This window comes from Capra hircus, chromosome 5 (genome assembly GCF_001704415.2).
Source record: "Capra hircus breed San Clemente chromosome 5, ASM170441v1, whole genome shotgun sequence".
Lineage (NCBI taxonomy): Eukaryota > Metazoa > Chordata > Mammalia > Artiodactyla > Bovidae > Capra > Capra hircus.
This window is the reverse complement of record NC_030812.1, coordinates 28,080,019-28,101,624: the sequence shown is the minus strand read 5'-3', so window position 1 is coordinate 28,101,624 and position 21,606 is coordinate 28,080,019. Positions and strand designations below refer to the sequence as shown.

Genomic DNA, 21,606 nt, shown 5'->3' with positions numbered 1-21,606 from the left:
TGTGAAATACATTTAAAGTGTTGCAAATCAGCATGGAAAAAAAATTATTTAAAAGATCAGACTAGACTAGAGCAAAAAAAAAAAAACAATTACATCACAGGTAATATGGGTAAGTATTGTTTTGTTAAAATTTCATTTTGGTTATTACACATACATATATAGAGTAAGTGTACCAAAAGTCCTAGTACAATCTTATGCTTTAATAACTTTGGAAGTATAAATGCCACAGGCTTACAAAGAACATCATTTGAAAGTTTAAATTTCTTTCACCTCGTTTCTATGAATTTTGAATAAAAAATTATTATTTTAATGTCTGTCTCCATCCATTGAAGATGATAAACATTTCCTGATACAAAATTAAAATGAAAAGTTGTTATTCAAAATTCACATAGGTGAAAGGAATCATATTTTCAAATGATGTTTTTTGTTAGTTTGTAGAATTCATACCTCTTAGGCGATTAAACTGTAAAATTTTCCTAAAGGTTAGGACTCAGCGCTTTCACTACTGTGGCCAGGGTTCAATCCCTGGTTGGAGAACTAAGATCCCACACAACAAAGCTTTCCTGAGACTTTTGAGATACCCTGTCACATATAAGAGGATACTAAGTTTTCTTGTAAAATGCCCCCCTTCCAACCTCTACCCATCCCCCCATCCCCTCCCCTCTCCTTCCACCACCTTCCCCAGGTCCAGTCAAAAAGCCAGTGATACAGTCTAATTCCTCCATTTTACATCCTAGTTTCCTCCAAGAAACCTTCCTAGGTCTCTTGCAGAATTTATATCTCTAGTTTCACCCCCTTGTGTGCGTGCTAAGTCGCTCCACAGGTCTGACTCTGTGCGACCCCATGGACTGCAGGCTCCTCTGCCCATGGAATTCTCCAGGCAAGAATACTGGAGTGAGGTGCCCGTGCCCTCCTCCAGGGGATCTTCCCGACCCAGGGATCGAACCGATTATCTTATGTCTCACATCTTATGAACCCATGTCTCTCAGGTCTCCTGCATTGGCAGGTGGGTTCTTTACCACTAGTGCCACCGGGGAAGCCCCTCACCCCCTTAGCAAACTGTTTATACTTCTACTTTGATCTTCTCACAGTCTCTCCTCTCTCACACCTTTGTGAACTGGACCAGAGAGAGCAAGTTGTCTTCAGCTTTTTGTCTCTTGCAAAGTTCTAGCACAAAGTTTGCATGCAGCAGGTACTCCAAAAACTCTTGTTAAATGAGATGAGATCAATAGGGCTAACATGACCCATTTAAAGACACAAAGCTGAGCCCTGGCTTCACTGAATGATGTTTTGAATGCGTTTGTGCATGTGGGTTACACGATAGTCTGTTGCTACCCACAAGTGAGCCACTTAGACTAGGTCCGTCTGAGCCCAGTACTCTTATTTGACAGCGAGGCCCGTTTGATTAGGTGACTTCTCTTGTGTCACAAGCTCATGGCTTCTGGGAGCAGGTGCCCATCTCTCAACTCCCAGGCACTGCTCTTTTCCCACCATTTTACCTTCCCCTTGGAGGTCACCTGGGGAGTTTGGGGACTAGGTTGGGGTCTCCTGAACCTGGAGCAGGACTATTTTCCAGAAACTCCCTATTTCACTCATAGACACCGCACTTCCAACCTCTACCCATCCCCCCATCCCCTCCCCTCTCCTCCCACCACCTTCCCCAGGCTTGCCCGCCTCCAGTTCTCACCTAGGACCACAAATGCTTTAAAGATGCCACGAAAGTAGCTTCCAGGTCAAGGTTTGGCTTTAACGAGAACCAGGGTCAGCTACCCGGAACAGGCCCTTGCTGGCCAGGTAGCCTATTTATAATAACAAAGTTTCTTTCTGTTTGTCTAGGGAGCTGCTCACCTCCTAGAGACGTGGCAGCCAGGAAGTTAGCAGTGGTAACACCACCAACAGGGATGTTTGCTCAAGTTCATCAGGCTGTCACTCAATTACAGGTTTCTTGAAAAGTGATGACTGTCGCCACTCTCACCAGGAGCAGGCGTGAGACGGAGCTAACACCACGGTGGGGAGCGCACAGGTCCATTTCAAGCTGCTGGTTGTGGGGAGGGGGCCAAGAGGCTGTTTGGGGCAAATGATTCTCCCTTTTTTTCCTCCGGGGCAGCACTTTCTCAGTTATCAAAACCAACCCACTGCACTTCACTTCCTGTGTTCTCATGCTGTGAACAAAGTAGCAAATTATCTCCTCCAAACCCCTCCTTCCACCGCTGACCTTTTTGATTACAGAATGCTGATAGGTTTTCACTTTTCCCCATAATTACACCTTCAGAACACCTCAGCTTTCCCTTTCAACACTAGAGCTGCAGTATGTGGCTTTATTTTCCCAGAAAGACTCACTGAAAATTATTTCAGTAGCAAGTCTATCGAGTTTTCTCCTGGGCTGATCTAGGTTCATCTTTTGTTTGCATAACATTTTAAGCTTTAGTTGCCCAAACAGATTTTTCCGTTGAAAAGAACCCAATTGAACTTGACTCACGCTATGTACCTAGAATAGACTTGGCTCATAGCAGGTGCTCAGCAAATGTTTCTTGATCTAGTCCAAGTTTGTTAAGTTACTGAAAAATCAAAATAATGCGTGACCAAGCAGGAAGTTCACCAGCTCACAGGTTTTTGTCACTAAAGGATCTCCAGGTCCTGCCAGGTCGGGCAGGGATATGTAACCATTTCAAACTGAGCCTTGAGAGTCTTCAGAACCTAGGGATGAAGAAGAACCTTAGGTGGGCATGGGCTGGGATTCCCTAATCATTTAGGAAACCTGGTGACAATTAGGTTGGGTTTGAGAGAAAGCCAGGGTCAGGGGCGGGAGAGAAAAAAAAACTTGAACTGAGTCTTATCATCCATCACCTGGCAGGGGGAGAGGGATGGATGGGGGTATTTACAGAAGGGGTATTCCTGAAGGTTTGCGCTCATCTTCAGATTGAGGGGCAGGTGATGGGTGAGGACAGAACTTTCCCTTCTCTCTTCGGTGTACAGCGGGCTCCCGGCTGTAAGACTTCTACCCAGGGCCACTGGATACTCGACGTGCCACACCCTGAACTCAAGAGTCTGTGGCCTGCCCCCTAAGCTGGTCAGCCTTCCCAATTTCCCCATTGCGACCAGTAGCGTTGAAACCCTGGAAACTACTCTTGCCCCTACTCTTCTCCCAGGCATGGAGTTTCTAAATGGGTTTCAACGTCAGGTTCACTCCATGCATGCTCCCGAGTCCTGCTGATTCATTCTCTGCCTCCTGGATCCTCCTCTTCCTCTGCCCTTTTAACACCATTCTCCGAGACTGTGCTCTTATGACCCAGCATCTGGAGGATCAGCAGAAGCTGCTTGCCAGCTTCCTCTGCCTCAGGCCTCTGTCTCCCTTTCACAATCTAGAAGGGCCATATTCATATTCCTTTCGCGCCATTTGACTGTAGCAGAAACATGGCCTTGGCAGTCTGCTTCCTGTTTGCTCCTCACGCTCATTGGGTACCTCTTCCTCTTCAAAGCATTTTCCTTATGCTCTTGCTAAGCAGATCAAATAGCCGACATCCACTGGATCATCGAAAAAGCAAGAGAGTTCCAGAAAAACACCTACTTCTGCTTTATTGACTACGCTGAAGCCTTTGACTGTGTAGATCACAACAAACTGTGGAAAATTCTTCAAGAGATGGGAATACCAGATCACCTGACCCGCCTCCTGAGAAATCTGTATGCAGGTCAGGAAGCAACAGTTAGAACCAAACATGGAACAGCAGACTGCTTCCAAATTGGGAAAGGAGTACATCAAGGTTGTATATTGTCACCCTGTTTATTTAACTTATATGCAGAGTACATCATGCAAAATGTATGGTTGGATAAAACAGAAGCTGGAATCAAGACTGCTGAGAGAAATAACCTCGATATGCAGATGACACCACTCTCATGGCAGAAATTGAAGAAGAACTAAAGAGCCTCTTGATAAAAGTGAAAGAGGAGAGTGAAAAAGTTGGCTTAAAGCTCAACATTCAGAAAACTAAGATCATTGCACCTGGTCTCATCACTTCATGGCAAATAGATGGGGAAACAATGGAAACAGTGAGAAACTATTTTCTTGGGCTCCAAAATCACTGCAGATGGTGACTGCAGCCATGAAATCCAAAGACACTTGCTTCTTGGAAGAAAAGCCATTTTCAACCTAGACCGCATATTAAAAAGCAGAGACTACTTTGCCAACAAAGATCCGTCTAGTCAAAGCTATGGTTTTTTTCCTAGTAGTCATGTATGGATGTGAGAGTTGGACCATAAAGAAAGCTGAGCACCAAAGAATTGACGCTTTTGAACTGTGGTGTTGGAGAAGACTCTTGAGAGTCTCTTGGACAGCAAGGAGATCCAACCAGTCAATCCTAAAGGAAATCAGTCCTGAATACTCATTGGAAGGACTGATGCTATAGCTGAAATTCCAGTACTTTGGCCACCTGATGCCAAGAATTGACTCACTGGAAAAGACCCTGATGCTGGGGAAGATTGAAGGCAAGAGAAGAAGGGGACAACAGAGGATGAGATGGTTGGATGGCATCACCAACATGAGTTGAGTAAGCTCAACTCATGAGTTGAGTTTGAGTAAGCTCGGGAAGTTGGTGATGGACAGGGAAGCCTGGTGTGCTGCAGTCCATGGGGTCGCAAAGAGTCGGACATGACTGAGTGACTGAACTGAACTGAAAGCAAATTATGTTTCTTTTCTCGAATTCTTACCTGAAACTCCCCTCCTCCAAGAAGCCTTCTCAGACTACAGTGCATCTTACTGCCATGAGTATCGGGCATATTTTTTTCCAAGTTTCACGGCCCATGTTTCTTCACGCAGGACCCCCACTAGATTTTATAAAGGAGGGAGAACTAACAGGTCTAGACATTGGGCTGCCTAGGTTCCCTTTTCTTTCATCTTCTCAAATCTTTAAATCCTGGTCCCTAATCTTCTGCCTCGGAGAAGGCAATGGCACCCCACTCCAGTACTCTTGCCTGGAAAATCCCATGGGCAGAGGAGCCTGGTAGGCTGCAGTCGCGAAGAGTCGGACACGACTGAGCGACTTCACTTTCACTTTTCACTTTCATGCACTGGAGAAGGAAATGGCAACCCACTCCAGTGTTCTTGCCTGGAGAATCCCAGGGATGGGGGAGCCTGGTAGGCTGCCGTCTATGGGGTTGCACAGAGTCGGACACGACTGAAGTGACTTAGCAGCAATCTTCTGCCTCTAGTATGCTTTCCCCAACTAGTTCCCCTAACCTTCCTATCGCTGCAGTGTCCCTCCATCCTGAGGTACCTGGTTGTTAATTCCACGCCCTGATCTGTCTGTTCTTTGTCTTCTTCTATCCACAGAGCTGAGGGTGAGGATAGGGTTTCTTCCTTTCTTCAAATCTCTACCCAGGGCTGAGGACCACGCTGCACAGGAGACCAGAGAATAACCTGACCTCCCAGGGCTCTCAGGTGCCACAAAAGAGTCTTGTAACAGTCCTTCTTCTCCCCAGACTGAGGCCATCCTTGTTCACTGGGCAAGCCTTGTACACAGCACAATTACAGCTTTGAGCTTGACACAGAGACAGGCACTGCCCTGCACTTGACCTCTCATTTATTCAAACCCTCACTCTCATTCCCATCAAATGAGTAAGGGTATGTTGGGCTTTCCCAGAGAGGGGCAGAGGGCTGTACGATGAGCTGAGTTCGCCCAAATCTTTGGCACAGCCACTGGGTCCGCCCAGGACAAAGAAACCCACTTTGGACCTCAGCTTCAATTCTAAGGCTGGAGATGTCAGAACATGTCCATGAAGCCAGAGGAGGTGCAGGACAATACCAGAGCCTTTTTTAAATATCACTGCTTACCATACCAAAGCAAGACACAGTTGTCCTTTTCCATTTTACCTATAAGGAAACTGAAGCCCACGGAGGTTTAGTAACCTGACCAAGGACACACACAGCTATGAAATGGCAGAGGCAGAATTTTCTCCCAAGCCCACATCTCTCCCAAGCCCACTATCTTAAACATAGCACCATGCTGCCTTGCACTTGGCTGGTGCTTGGAGCTTTGACAAAGCATTTTCATATACACCTTCTCATTTGTTCCCCACCCAGGGAGTGTTTATGTGCTTTGGCCAAGGTCAGACAGCTAATTTAGTGACAGAGCTGAGCCAGCTCTCCGCCTCCATTATACCCACTGCCTTGGCCCTAGGGCTAGTTGTCCCTTTGATTCCTGATTTCTGTTCTAGGCAATGGCTATATGGGCTAAGCCCAAGGTTGTATCTCCTGTTCAGGTTTCTCCCAGCTGAATTTGGTGCTGAGATGTTTCTGATCTCAGACAGTTTTTGACATGCCCCAGGGCTTCCCTTTTCAGGCCTGAGTTCTTCCATGTGGGTAGGAGTCAGCTGTTCTGCTAACTATAGGCAGTGATTACCAAGGATGAGGGCTTTCCAGGCAGCCTGGGATTCTTCGTGGTTCCACCAGCTCTAGACTACCTTCCCACTGCCTGCTCTGCTAACTGCTCTGGTGCCCTTGAAAGTTGTTTTGTTACCTCTGGGTGCCTAAAGTGAATGGCGCTGCTAAGGAACAGGAGGTCAGGAAGTACCTGCAGTGATACTGGCTTCTGCTGGATAACCTGAACTAAAGTAAATTTCAAACCCCTCACCTTAGCTTGCACTATTGATCACGTGCATTTGCCTGTCTCATCCTTTTCACTCTTCCCGTAATGGGCAGAGACACAGCTCATTCACCGAGAGAATGGGGCGTGGGCAGTGTACACATATCTCTGGCAAAATGAGCACAAGCCCCAGGTTCTTTGGTGTGTCCAGAGTTGTTAACCTCCTGCAGTGTCTGCAAACTGCATTTGCAGGTCTGGCAGTGCACTGAGAGCGCAGTGTTAGAACGCTCCTGTGGATGTTGCAATGGGGTGACTGGCTAATAGAGGGGTCTGTTTTATGCTGTGCTGGCAAACTGACACCTCACCATCCCCATACATACAGACGAGCCCTATCCTAACCTCTGCAGAGGTCAGTGTCTGGGATGACAGGCTCTGGGGGCAAGTAACAAACTTATTTCTCCTTTCGGTTGGCCTAGGGTTTGGAACAAGTGACAGGAAATCAGGAAGTCAGTGACAGTCACAGTCATGAACACCCATCAGACTCCCTCCCAACACTGCTGAGCACACAGTTCCTGCCCCTTAAAGGCCCAAGTCTCCACAGGGAGGATGTCTGAGACCCTGCCCTCACCAGGGAGGCTTCTCTCGCCGGCTCACCGCTTCTGCTTGGGAGCCGCGCCGCCCGGGCAGGAGAGAACCTCTCTGCAAGGTTTTCTGCAGCTGAGCACAGGGGCTGGCCCAGCGCGGGGCGATGGGGGGCACAGAAGGGGTGCCAAGGCATGCGTGACGGGCAGAGGCTGCAGAGCCCCGGAGGCAGTGCAGCTCGCACCTCTCCCACCCCGCCCCTCCAGGACCGAGACCCCAGCTTTTCTTTCAACCTTCAAGGAGCGCTTAACCTTTAGGGAGTGCTACCGAGGGAGGGGCTAGAGGCCACCACGACACATGGCCCAGCCAGGCCCTGCCCCTTCGTGTCACTGTCGGGGGTGGCGAGGAAGAGGAGGAGGAGGAGGAGGAAGAGATCGGCGGAGGAGGGAGGTGGATGGGGGACAAGGGCTTGGGAGAAGCGAGCTCGACCGGCAGGAAGTCCCAGGAAGCGGGAGGGCTCTGGGTTCTAAGTCCAGAGAAGGGTGGCGGGCTGCTTCTGCCGCTTACCTGTGGTGCCCAGGCGGAGCCGCAGCCGCGCGGCCGTGCAGCTCACCGGTTTCCCGACGGGACGTCCTGGAGGGCGGGGCCGAAGCGGGCCCTGCCCGGCCGCTGGGGCGCGTCCTCCCCGCCCCTCCGGGTCAGGTGCCGGGGGCTGAGCTCCCCAGCATTGCTCGGCGCCCCGGAACGCCGGCTTGCTGCGGGGACGTCCCGGGCCCATGCACCCCGCCCCCGCCGCCGCGGCTGGGAGCCCGGCTGCTCCGGCTTCTCCAGATCTCAGCAAGTTCAGGGGGCCAGTCTCCGCGGCCAGGCTCTCGGCGTCGATAAAGATTGGAGGGTCCTGGCCACCACAAAGACGACAGGCGGGAGTCGCCGGCGTGTGCTTGGAACCGCCGCGTGCGGCGCGCGGGCTCAGTGGCCATGTGGCCGCAGCGCTGAGTCTGGAGTAAGAGGCTCCGGAGCAGAGAAACGCCGCCGGACAGAGAGGCACCCAGGGGCTCCGTCCCAGGTTTGCTTCTCATCGGGAGGAGTGGTTTTGACCAAATGATTCCTCCCCTTCATCCAACAATAAGAGCAGGGAATTTGCTGCGTGCCACGAACAATGCTAAGGTCTTCATGTGCCGGGTCTCAGGTAAACACTAGCCCCAGCAAATAACTACGATTATTGTCCGGAATATACACGGAAGGCGGCTGACCACACTGCTGGAGAGTGAGGCTCAAAGTAGACCAGCGGCTTCAGCATCATCTGATAAACTGTTAGAAATATAGATTGTCAGGTCCCACCTCGGACCTAAATAATACGAAACTTGGGGGATGGGACCCAGTAATTTGTATCTTTATAAGCCCTCCAGGTAATTCTGGTGCATTCTCAACTTTGAGAATCACTGAGCGAGTAGTGTCAGAGCTGGAATTAAAATCCAAATAAGTAAGTTCAGTCCCTAAACCCACTCTCTGACTCACTACCACCCCCACCCTCAGGCTGCTCACCAGGATTCTGTGATGTAATCTTTTGGGCCTTGTCTCAGTAATAGAAAAGGACCACTCCAAATAGCCGATAATTTGGAAACGTTCTATGGCAGAAAATTCAACCACCAATTCTGTTTTTCTTTTGTCTTGATGCTTAAATGAATTTGTATTTCTAAGTCCGTAAGACCCGGGGCCGGGGGCAGGAGTGTGGGTGGGCAGATCTGAAAAGAAGGCAGTTGTGACATGAACCTGGAAGAGCAGGGGAAGCCACTGGGGATTAACAGCTGGATGAGAGAAGTAACCTTGTTCTCTAGTCTGGAACCCCACAGTAGAACTCAACTATTCAGAGGGAGGTCAGAGCTTCTCCAGTGATGGATTCTGGAGAGAGGAGGCCAGTGGAGCAGGGAGAAGACCTTGCGCCCCTACACTAGATCAGGAAGTGGGTGAAGGATGGATGTTCCTAAAGAAGTAGAAAAGGGAGGTGTCCACTCAGTCTTGGCCTGCTCACCTGTCTCCTCCCTTAACACCAACCAAGTGGCTGAGTGATTCCCCTGCCCTCCATTCCCTTCTTTCACATTAGAGACTCTGGGGTTTAAAGGGACTTCCCAGGTGTCTCATTGGTGAAGAATCCATCATCTCAGTGCGGGAGACGTGAGTTCGATCCCTGGGTCAGGAAGATCCCCTGGAGGAGGAAATGACAACCCACTCCAGTATTCTTGCTGGGATAATAACCCCATGGACAGAGGAGCCTGGCGGGCTACACTTCATGGGGTCGCAAAGAGTCAGACATGACTGAGTATGCACACCCGCTGGGGTTTAAATTTCTAAAGAGACTTTATATAGCGTTTGCCTTGATCATCTGTTTTGTTTCCTTTACAGACCCTCAGGGTTCATTGTAACCTCACTGCTTCAGCTGCCACCGCTGTCACTTGCCTGGTTCCACAGCTACCTTTCTCAGAATAAGGACATTTCCTGTTGAAGACTGTGGGATGCTGCCCCTCATTTCTCTCTTTCTGGATGCTCGACACTCCTGTGCGGGTCTGACCCTGTGGTCTTTGCTCCACTCTTCCTCTGACTCTGCTCTGTAACCCTCGGAGGTTGAGGCTTTTTCAGGACCCACCCTGACCTGAGGGTGATGGGCTGGACTGGACTCACCGCCCCAGTTCTTCCCCAGGACAGTCATGACCACTAAACCCATCCCAGAGTCCCTGAGAGGGTGCTGCCCAGGGAAGCCGTGTCGGTCTGTGCTGTGCGCTCCACATTCCAGAAGCAAATTTCTCTTCCAGTTTTACTTTAGCTGACTCTGATTTTAAACGTGACTCTGAGTCCTCAGAACAACGAGCTGCATAATTTGGAGGCATATGTAGCAGACCGGATGTGTGCCCCCACCCCTAATGTGTCATGCCCTGACTGAGCTGTTTTCTTCTCACAGGAAGGGGAGCCGCACAGGATGGTGATGCATGGCAGGCCACTTTAAAATAGTCTTCTGTAATTGCAAATGTTATAGAGCCACCTGGTTAAAAAAAAAATTCAAGCACCAGAGAAAAGTAGACAGTGAAAGAGTCATTTCCGTCACTCCTCTCCAGAAATCATCTCTGCCTGCTCATGAGGGAAACGTCCCATCATTGAGCTCTTCTGCAAGACAGGCCTGGATTTCCCACGCCTCAACAAGCCCTGTGAATATCTTCTCTGTCTCTCTTTTTTTCCCCTCGTATTCTTATTCTTTGGCCAATTTAGATTCTGTTTTGGGGTATTCTGAAGTTTCGCTTTTCACAACAGTGTGCTTCAGGGGGTTCCCCCCAGCAAGGCAGGAAGCATGGTGTGGTGCACATTGACGGGAAGCCGGCAGACAAGAACAGCTCTGGAGGCTATTGACTTCAGCCTTGGCCCCTAGCTAGTCTCTTGCACACGTGGTCCCTGGTGAGGGAACGCCCACTTCTGGGTGGGGCAGAATGAGGGAGACTTGCTCACAAGGAGGATGTGCTGCCGCCATCTGGGAGGGAAAGACTGTGGAGAAGCTGTCAGGAAACTGCTCGGGAGGTCAGGAGGGAGGGCAGCCTATACCCATCCCCCACCCTCTGCAGATACCCCCGTGGAAGGAACCCAACAGTCCCTTGAACTTCTGTCTCCGTTTCTTATCTGTAAAGATTAATGGTGCCTTAGAGGTGGTTGTGCAGGTAGAGTAGATAACTGACATGAAAATGGGATAGTTTGATTCTTCTGTTTACATCCATTTATCTCTTTTCTCTTTCTATTTCACCTTCCTCTTTTTCATCTCATTCCCCTGAATGTCTTTCCCCTGGATCTGAAGAGAAACCATCAGCAATGGAGAAACAGACATAGAGAACAGACCTATGGACATGGAAGGAAGAGAGGAGGGAGAAGGGGAGATGTATGGAGAGAGTAACAGAAGTTTACAATACTGTGTGTGAAATAGATGCTGCTGCTGCTGCTAAGTTGCTTCAGTCGTGTCCGAAGGAAAGAGAGGGAAGGGGAGAGAGGTCAATAAAGTCTCTTGTTCCTTACCGGTCGGGGCACTCTGGCCAGTTGTCTGCGTCAGGAGGAGACCAGGGACAAAAGGATCCCAGTTGCGGCCGCTAGGTCTGGTCCATTGGCAGGCAAGCTGGCCCCTGAGTACCCCGAGTGGTCAGGATGTCAGTCTCAGCGAAGAAAAGTCCCACCAGAGTCGCCATTTGTTGCAGGAAGGCGGACCCCTTTCCTCTTTCCTCTCCTTAACCCTTCCTATCCTTCCCTGTCTTTCTAGTCCCCCGGTCCTGGACGCAGGAATCTGGTTGAAGGGCCCTCAGCCTGAACTGAGGATTGGAGACTGATCACCTCCTCTTGGCAGAGAACTCGAATTCTGGTTCTGGTCTGGTCTGATTTCTGATAGGGCCGAGTTCCAGTCCTCCCTTCTCTGGAGGCCCAGGGAAAAGTCCCATAACGCCTGGGTATCTGTAGGTGGCAGGAAATGTCTGTAAGGCCACCCCTTTTGCCCCCCTCTCCCGCCTCCTCCCCCTTCTTCTTTCAACCTGGCTTCCTTTCCTCCTTTGAAATCTTTGATGTTAGTACTTGGATCTGAAGTTCTGTGTCTCTATAGGAGGTTTTCTGAGAGACTGTATTCTTGTATTTAAGGGCTTCCCTGGTGGTGCAGAGGTTAAAGCGTCTGCCTGCAATGTGGGAGACCTGGTTTCGATCCCTGGGTTGGGAAGATCCCCTGGAGAAGGAAATGGCAACCCACTCCAGTACTCTTGCCTGGAGAATCCCGTGGATGGAGGAGCTTGGTGGGCTACAGTCCATGGGTCACAAAGAGTCGGACACGACTGAGCGACTTCACTTTCACTATTGTGCCCATCTTTGTAGGAAATGTTCCCTTGATGTCTCTAATTTTCTTGACGAGATCTCTAGTCTTTCCCATTCCTGTTTTCCTGTTTCTTTGCATTGTTCACTTAAGAAGGCTTTCTTATCTCTCCTTCCTGTTCTTTGGAACTCTGCATTCAAATAGGTTTATCATTTCCTTTCTTCTTTACCCTTTGCTTCTCTTGTTTTCTCAGCTATTTGTAAGCCCTCTTCAGACAACCATTTTGACTTCTTGCATTTCTTTTTCTTTGGCATGGTTTTGGTCACTGTCTCCTGTACAATGTTATGAACCTCCATCCATAGTTACTCAGGCGCTCTGTCTATCAGATCTAATTCCTTTAATCTATTTGTCACTCCCACTGTATAATCTCAAGGGATTTGACTTAGGTCATATCTGAATGGTCTAGAGGTTTCCCCTACTTTCTTCAATTTCAGTCTGAATTTTGCAATAAGGAGCTCATGATTTGAACCACAGTCAGATCCCAGACTTGTTTTTGCTGACTGTATAGAGCTTCTCCATCTTCGGCTGCAAAGAATAGAATCAATCTGATTTTCATGTTGACCATCTGGTGATGTCCATGTGTAGAGGCATCTCTTGTGTTGTTGGAAGAGGGTTTTGCTATGACCAGTGCGTTCTCTTGGTATATATAATGTAGTATTTAAAAAATCAAGGGACTTACCTGGTGGTGAAGTGGCTAAGACTCAGTCCTCCCAATGCATGGGGCCTGGGTTTGATCCCAGGTCAGGGAACTAGATCCCACATGCTGCAGCTAAAGGCTTCTTATTCCTCAACAGAGATGGAAGATCCCACGTGCTGCACCTGAGACCCAGTGCAGTCAAAACAAATAAATAAACGAATATTTTTAAGTGAAAAAAGAATCAAAATTAATCAGAAAATATCTATGGTGAACAAAATAGGAACAATTTAAAATAAAGAGTAGTGCTTGGAGCCTGAGCCTGAGCGATGTTGGAGCCTGAGGTAAAAGAAAAAATGTGCGCACTCTATATCCATGGGGTTTTTTGTTTTTTTTTTTTAAATTAATTTTATTGGTTTTCCATTAGGCTTGTGAGATCTTAGTTCCCTGACCAGGGATCAAACCTGGGTCCTCAGCAGTGAGAGCGCCGAGTCTTAACCACTGGGCTGCTACATAATTCCCTATCCACACTTGTGTGTATTTTAAAAATGCTTATTAATGAAAAAATATTAAAAAGAATGAAAAGTATATTAAAACTCACAATATTATTTTATTTATACATTGCTATGATTTTACTTCAGTTTAGTTCAGTCGCTCAGTCGTGTCTGACTCTTTGCGATCCCATGGACTGCAGCACGCTAGGCTTCCCTGTCCATCACCGACTCCTGTGGCTTACTCAAACACATGTCTGTTGAGTCGGTGATGCTAATTTTACTTCAGCATAAGTTAATTAAAATGTATTTAAGATCATCACTTGACCAAGAGAAATTATTAAACATGGCAGTCTCAACTGAAAATGAAACAAATGAAGAATTAAATTTAAAAAGTATCACTGAAGAGTGTGCTTGCATTAAAGCCAATTTCCTTTCTCCTCAGGCTCCAGTATGGCTCAGCATGGCGCTGCTCTGGGGTCTGGACAAAGAACCTGAAGAGAATAGAAGAGGGAACAAGAAAAAGGAGGAGGGTTAGAAGAGTGAGAGGGTGAGTAATGTTTATTTATTGTTTTTATAATTGCTAAATATCCTATTTATAAAAAGCACAGAAAATCACAAGAAAATAAACTACCCATAATTTGACACCTAGAGATAACCACTGTTATTCACTTGGTATAATATATTCTATTTTTTTCTACGTAAATATAATCATACACATCAGTTCAGTTCAGTTCAGTCGCTCAGTCGTGTCTGACTCTTTGTGACCCCATGAACTACAGCATGCCAGGTCTCCCTGTCCATCACCAACTCCCAGAGTCCACCCAAACCCATGTCCATTGAGTCGGTGATGCCATCTAACCATCTCATCCTCTATCGTCCCTTTCTCCTCCTGCCTTCAATCTTTCCCAGCATCAGGGTCTTTTCAAATGAGTCAGCTCTTTGCATCAGGTGGCCAAAGCATTGGAGTTTCAGCTTCAGCATCAGTCCTTCCAATGAGCACCCAGGACTGATCTCCTTTAGGATGGACTGGTTGGATCTCCTTGTAGTCCAAGGAACTCTCAAGAGTCTTCTCCAACACCACAGTTCAAAAACATCAGTTTTTTGGTGCTCAGCTTTTTTTATAGTCCAACTCTCACATCCATATATGACCACTGGAAAAACCATAGCTTTGACTAGATGGACCTTTGTTGGCAAAGTAATGTCTCTGCTTTTTAATATGCTGTCAGAACATGTTAAAGCTATGACTGGTCATAGCTTTTCTTCCAAGGAGCAAGCATCTTTTAATTTCATGGCTGCAGTCACCATCTGCAGTGATTTTGGAGCCCAAGAAAATAAAGTCTCTCACTGTTTCCATTGTTTCTTCATCTATTATTTACCCCTAAAGAAACAGAGGAGGTTCCTATCTTCTAAGACATTTGAAGAAACAGTAGATGTCATTAGAAAGGGTTGAAATCTATCAGATAGCGCTGGAATATTGTTTAATATTGTTTTATATAGAAAGTAAAGAAGAAGTGATAGAATAACTCAATGTATTTCTTAATGTTCTGATTTTTTTAATGTCCTCTTAGTGTCCTGAAGGTTTTGCCTCGCTGCTTCTTAATTCACATGGAAACTTATTTATTTTCTGTAGGTAACATGCATATTACCTATTGGCACAACGATCAAAAGTTCACAAGTATAGTAAACTACTCCTATTCCTGGTTACCTAGTTTTCCTCCCAGGAGCAGACACTCTTACTAGTTTCTTTTGATTCTTTTTAGAAACGTAGCATAGAGAAGGAGTCATCCTGATTTTAGCAAGTACCATAAATAGTAACTTTTTCATTATATTATCTGAAGAGGTTAAAGTTATTTTAAAAGCAATCAACTTATTGAGCTATCTCTGTGGTTCTGATAGATTTCCAGTGGACTCTCTTGGGTTTTCTAAGTAGATAGAATATCAACAGCATAGGATTTTTGCAAAGTGGAAACAGTTTTGGAGTGAGACCTGGGATTGAATCTTGGCTCTGTTTGATTGAATCAAAAATTCAGTTGCTCAGTCATGTCCGACTCTTTGAGACCCCATGAACCGCAGCATACCAGGCCTCCCTGTCCATCAGCAACTGTCGGAGTAACCTTTAAAAAATGTTGGCACTTTGCAGCGGCAGCTCGTAAGTACAGAGTGGGCCTTCCCTCCAGGTGCGGAGGGCAGAGTGGGCAGAGGCCACACCCTGCCAAGTGCTGCTCCTCTGCCCTCTCCTGGGTTTGTTTTATCTGAATCTACAGATACATCTGGAGGGCTTTGATCTCAGGGATTTCTAAACACTCAGCCATCAGCAGAGACTGAAGGGGAAGCCCTAAACGAATACAATCATCTTTTCTTTCTCCCTGAATGGAATGTGTGTTATATTTGCTGAGAGCAGATTAAAATAGATTTTACTGTTTGAAATCATGGATTTATAGTTCTTTAAAGAGTTGCTGATTATCAGCAAAGTCTACAACCCCACCCCACCTGCAACGGAACAGTGGGGAAAAAAACAGTCCCGCACAGTGGGAATGTATAAATGTTTTCTCACATGTGGGACCTACTGCCAGACAGGAAGATGGTGGTGTTTGGTGAGGAGTGCTACTAAGAAACGCCTATAGCTAGTGAGGAAAAAACCAACATTCTTACTTACTCATAGCATTTTATCAATTTGAAGGGATGCCCCAGAACATCTCTGATCCCTTGTTGTACTCCATGGAAAAGATGAATGGGGATGTAGATTATCTAGTTTATTTACATCACATAATTTTTTCAGCAGGACCTTCGAGGAGCCTGAATGCACTCCTTTATATCTGACACTACCAGGAAAAGACAGACCTGAGCGTGTGCCTTGATTGAAGTGCGTTCCTCCAGACTGCAGTAAGATGGGACAGCATTCTAGTGTCCTAACAAGGGGTGAGCTCAGACTTTGAAAGGATATTGGCTCTGCTTATTAATTATCAGCTTTCCAGGTGACTTGGTGGTAAAGACTCTGCCTGCCAATGTAGGAGGCTCTGGAGAAGCAGTAAATTCTGGGTCGGGAAGATGCCCTCGAGGAGAAAATGGCAACTCACTCCAGTATTCTTGCCTGGGGAGTCCCACGGACTGAGGAGCCTGGCTGGCTCCATGGGTGGACATGACCGAGCAGATGATGATACACACACAGAAGTTCATTATCAAGGCTTGAAACATCCTGGGTTCAGCTGTTACAGGAGGTTTATGGAAAACCGTTCCAGGCTTGCTGAACCACAGAGTGACTTAGCAGGTACAAACAAGGATGTCTCAAGAATAGAAGGAGGAGAAGCCCCACCGGAGCTCCCTAGACACACTTTTAGAACCCTGATGGGCTCCGTAAAGTGTTATCCTGCCCTGGCTTCAGTACCCTGAGGAGCCCACAGGTACTAAATTTGAAGGCTATAGTGGTCAGGGTATTTGACCTCCTGGCATTTTTCACCCCTTGGCCATTAGTTTAAGTTCAATATGGTGATTTCCTTGCCAGTGATGGACAAAGAAAGGTGTTTGCTGGGACCCTCCAAGACAGCTTTCATTCCTTTGAAAGAATAAGACACCCCCTCAAAAGCCTGAGAACAAAGCTCTCGGTGACAGGGTGGAGCAGAATTTGGACGACAGACCCCGGGCCACCACTGGCACTGTTGAGCTAGAGCTTATATTGCTCACGGGGTCCTTCCCATCCTGGCATCTGTTATGTGAGACAGCTCAGTGGACTGTTCTGGAGGCAAAGGCAAAGTATGGGGGGAACCAGTCCAAAGGGACCCATACCTCCTCTTAAGGGCATTCAGATTTTGCTTTGAGTGTAGAAAAAGTAGAATTTTCTACAGAACCTGGAAAGCAACAGTGAAAACAATCCTACCTGGGGAATCAGAGAACGTCAGAGCCAATCTGATCCTCGTCTTTTAACTCCCATGGTTGAGAAATTCATGTCTGAATGGGACCCTTAGCCTGCTGCCCCTCTGAGACCTCACAGAGGAGGAAAACGCTGGAGCTGGGGCTCATGCACTTCTTGCCTTTGGGACTGGAGAGTAGGAGCCCAGGGAATGTTCTGGACGCCTCATCCATTCTTCACGTGGTTACCCCACAGCCAGATGCTATGGGGATGGCACGTTCTACCCTATGGCCTGGGAGGCCCTGATGGAACTCCCCATAATCAAAAAAGAGGCTTGGAGAGTAATGGCAGAGGGTCCCTCAGTTGGCTGCTGGTCTGTAATCATGGGCAAATTGTTCAACCTCGGTTTTCTCTCTCTCTCTTTTTTTCCTGGCCATGACATACTGCTTGTGGGATCTTAGTTCCCCAACCAGGGATCGAACCTGTGCCCCTTGCGGTGGAAGCACGGAGTCCTAAACACTGGACTGCCAGGGAAGTCCCTCGGTTTTCTCCTTTGGAAAAGAAGATATTGGAGTGGGTTTGTTGTGGAGTTTGATGAAATAAAGTATGTAAATCATTCATACTCAGCATATAATATTAATAAATGACTTTCCTGATGGGCTTCTCAGGTGGCGCTAGAGGTAAAGGACCTGTCTGCCAGTGCAGGAGACATAAGAAATGCAGGTTCCATCCCTGGGTCGGGAAACTCCCCTGGAGGAGGGCATGGCAACCCACTCCAGTATTCTTGCCTGGAGAATCCCATGGACAGAGGAGCCTGGAAGGCTACAGTCCATGGGGTCGCAAAGAGGCAGACATGGCTGAAGGGACTTAACACACACATACAAATGGCTTTAACTCCTCTTAAAGCTTTGCTGAGTCGTTTTCAGCCTTTGCGCGGGAGCCTCACCGCTAGTTGGTGGGCTTGGGTGAACTGGTGTTTTGTCTGGGTTTCAAGGCTGGGCAAGAATGACTGCTTGGCTCCTGCTCAAATTTCTTTCATTTTGGTTTGGTCCCTGAGCAGCTGAAAACAGTGCAAGGGATAGAAATGAGAAAAGGACACATTCAGGTGGCTGGTTGCTGCTCCCATGTCTTCCTGTGTTAGTTCCCAGCATTTGGTGATGTTGGCAGCTGTGGGGAGAAGGAAGTGTGCTGGCAAGGAGGACTGCGGAATTGCAGGTTGGCTGCCTCTAACTCCAGCTGCGTCACATCCAGAAACAATAAAACACTGCGTAAGACAGTCGTTCTGTTACTCAAGCCAGGTGTCCTGGGTCTAAAGTCCAAGCCTTGAAATTCTCCCTGGATCAGCCTTGGGGCAGTCTGTCTCCCCTTATCTGTCCATGAGCTGCAGCAGGTGTTAGTCGCTTCAATCGGGTCTGACTCTTTCTGACCCCATACACTGTAGTCCGCCAGGCTCCTCTATCCATGGGATTCTCCAGGCAAGGATACTGGAGTGGGTTGCTATTTCCTTCTCCAAGGGATCTTCCCAAACCAGGGATCGAACCTGGGTTTCCTGTATTGCAGGCAGATTCTTTACCGTCTGAGCACGCAGTTGTTAGCCTGTAAAGAGCCTGCTGAGTTGTGAGCAGGGCCCCCTTCCTCCGGGTAGATGCAGACCTGTGTCAGGGCACGACTTGGCAAGCTAAGGTTGAGCAGGGCACAAGTTGCAAGGCCACCTGGGCAGCCATGGAGCTCCTGCTTCTGTCCAGAGCCTGTCTCAGTGATCGCTCCTAGAGGCAGGTCGAAGGACTTCACTGTGGGTGAAGCCAGACTAGGGCAAACTCTAAGAATCTCCCCCATAGCAGCTGTTGCTGGGTCTAAGAGTAGACCCAGATCTGACGTTGGGAGCAGCATGGAGGAACCTGACGACCACCTTGGACTGGGGCTACCTGCTGAACATGCACGTGTCAGTCTGAGGCTGACTCCTGACCAAATGCAGGGGAGACTGGGGAGCCTGACTGTGGACGGGGACAGATGGTGATCGCGACAGGGCCCGTCAAGCGGAAAGGACCGGCTTTCTTCTTTGTCTAGCATGTCCTCAGGGAACCACCTTTGATTCTCAGTCCCATGGAGTTCGGACGAGACCTACCTCACTCCCCAGCACCAAGGGTGGACCAATGATGTGCTCATTTATGTATATGTATGTCATACCCATGTGCAGAGATCCTCTGGCCGCTGTCATCGGTTTAGGGTTTAGCACATTACCCAAGCCAGGCTACCCAGAGCCTTCCCTGATATATTTCCTGGAACCAGCAAAAAAGAGATGGGCTGCCCCAGGCCCACACTTCTCATCCCCCACCCCACATGATCACTGATGGAATCATTAGTTGGGAAGTTGATGTAAGTTCAGAGCAGCTAGTGGCCATTTTTGCTGTTACACGAGGATGGACAGGCAAACTGGGCATGAAGCCAACACTCGGAAAGCAGGCGGTGAAAATAAAGCACGGAGGAAACAATCTATTCCTAGATTTCTCCCTTCCACGTTCTTGTTTCCCCCTTTTCTTCTCTGTTTTTCCTTTGCTTTCTTTCCCTCCATCCCTCTCTTCCTTCCTTCCTACTTTCCTTCCTTCTTGTTTTGGTTGAAAAATTTATTTAAAAAAATAATGTTACTTATTTCTTTTTGGCTGTGCTGAGTCTTGGCTGCTGCGCAGATGGATCTCTAGTTGTGGAGAGCTGAGGCTGCTCTCCAGCTGCACTGCCTGGGCCTCTCATTGCAGTGGCGTCTCTTGCTGTGGAGCTCGGGCCCTAGGGTGCTTGGGCTTCAGTGGTTGCAGCTTGTGAGCTCAGTAGTTGCGGCTCCCAGGCTCCAGAGCACAGGCTCAATAGTTGTGGCACACGGGCTTAGTTGCTCTGCTGGATGTGGGATCCTCCCGAATCAGGGACTGAATCCGTGTCTCCTGCATCGGCAGGTGGATTCTTTACTGCTGAGCCCCAAGGAAGCCCTGGTTGAAAATTCTTTGAGTGTGTTTTTGTTACTTGCAACCCAAAGAATCTGACCAATAAGCCACACTGAATTAATTCACTGCCACAGGGGAGCAGTAAAACGGCTGTGTGTGTTTGTTTAAACACAAGCCTGGCAGAGAGGAACTTCAAAGAACAACTTAGGAGATGACACTTTTGAGTCTCCAAAGAGCAGAGGAGCAAAGCTGAGTGGTAACTTGTAGGGTGATGGGTGAGGGTGAGGGGGCATTTATTGGATTGTGAGGGATGGACCACTCTCTAGGCTTTATCTCGTGAGCTACCCTTTGAACCAGACAATTTCCCAGATAGGACTTGGAGATAGCTGGAAGACCAGGGAACTGGAAGGCTTCTGCTTTGGAGACCTCCCCGGGACTAGAGAGACAAGGGGCTGTTGCAGTCTGGCTTATCTCCCAGGCCCCCGGGGTATGGCGTGCCTCAGGACCTGTTAGTGCTTAGTGAGTTGGAGAGGTCGCCATTTCTCCACGTCATTACAAACTTAGGTCCAGGCCTGTTGAGGCTCTGTGGCCAACTGTGTCCCCCATGTTTGCTTTGGAGAAATTGTACCAAATTCCCTAGTGAGGTCTTCCCTGCTGAATATAAAGAGTGCCCCTGTAACCTTCCTTTGTGCAAATCTTTGGCCATTTTCCTAGGGTTACCTGCTCAAAGTGGAATTGCTGAGTCAGAGGCTATGAATATTATTAAGGTTTTTGATTCTTATTCCGGGAGGCACTATTATCCATTACTAGAAAGAGAGATGTAAAAGTCCCTACTCTTGTCGGCTAGGAGACAGCTAATGGTTAAGTAACTAGTGCAAGAGGTAACCTGTTTTTCAGAGAAACAGAGCCATGTCATAATGTCTGTAATAAATCGAATTAGATCATAAAATGTGGTGTGAGTGCAGCAGATCACATAGCATTAAACAAATTGGACTGCCTGGTTCCCTGGAGATGCTCAGGTCAGAAAGCGCCAGACGGATGTAATGGGGTTATCAGAGTGCTTCCCTGAGAGGAGGAAGCGGGGGCAGCAAAAGCTGAAGCTGCATTTACTGAAGGTGACTTTTGTGTGATTGGGGTTAGGACCATCGGAGGGCAAAGAACTAGCGTTTCTCTTTCAGGGAGCTCTTTGTTTAATGGGAGCGATCACCAGCTACTAATCAAATTATCCCAGGAGGGAGATTTTGCCCTGGAATAAGCAGTAATGTTCTAACATTTGGTCCACAGTTGGGATGGTTAATGCACATGGAGGCTCCGTGGAAGCTGTAAAACGTCGCTGGTGTGGGCTGGAGTGTTGGGCCCTAGGGAGTCAGAGATGAAAGACTCAGTCCTTAGGTCACGGTCCATTGAACGAACCTTCTAGAATGGGCTGTAGTGTAATAGAGCAATGTGTGGAGGAGGTCCAGGATGGCACAAAGGAAGGAGTGATTAACTTACCTGCTGGAGGAGAAGGTGAGGTGACCTGGTTTGCAAAGAATGAGTAGAGGATTGCCAAGTGGGCAAGTGGAGGGAGGCACAGGTAGAGGGAGGGGCATCTGTGTGACCGGGGTGGCCCCACATTTGGACTGCAAATACGCCCCAGCTCGTCCCCAAAATTTA

The 21,606-nt window shown here is 48.1% G+C and overlaps 1 protein-coding gene and 1 long non-coding RNA gene across 2 annotated transcripts in view; one reads left to right on the top strand and one right to left on the bottom strand.

Annotated features, from left to right (window-relative positions):
- The window catches only part of GALNT6 (polypeptide N-acetylgalactosaminyltransferase 6), a 39,548-nt gene extending 31,679 nt beyond the window's left edge, over positions 1 to 7,869 (bottom strand). The window contains exon 1 of the mRNA XM_018047750.1: positions 7,728 to 7,869. The gene's annotated coding sequence lies outside the window, so the exon portion shown is untranslated. The remainder of the gene's footprint in view (positions 1 to 7,727) is intronic.
- Positions 7,915 to 16,178, top strand: LOC106502092. The gene is made up of 3 exons (XR_001295668.2): positions 7,915 to 8,349; positions 13,613 to 13,717; positions 15,953 to 16,178. It is a non-coding gene; the product is annotated as an uncharacterized LOC106502092 (long non-coding RNA).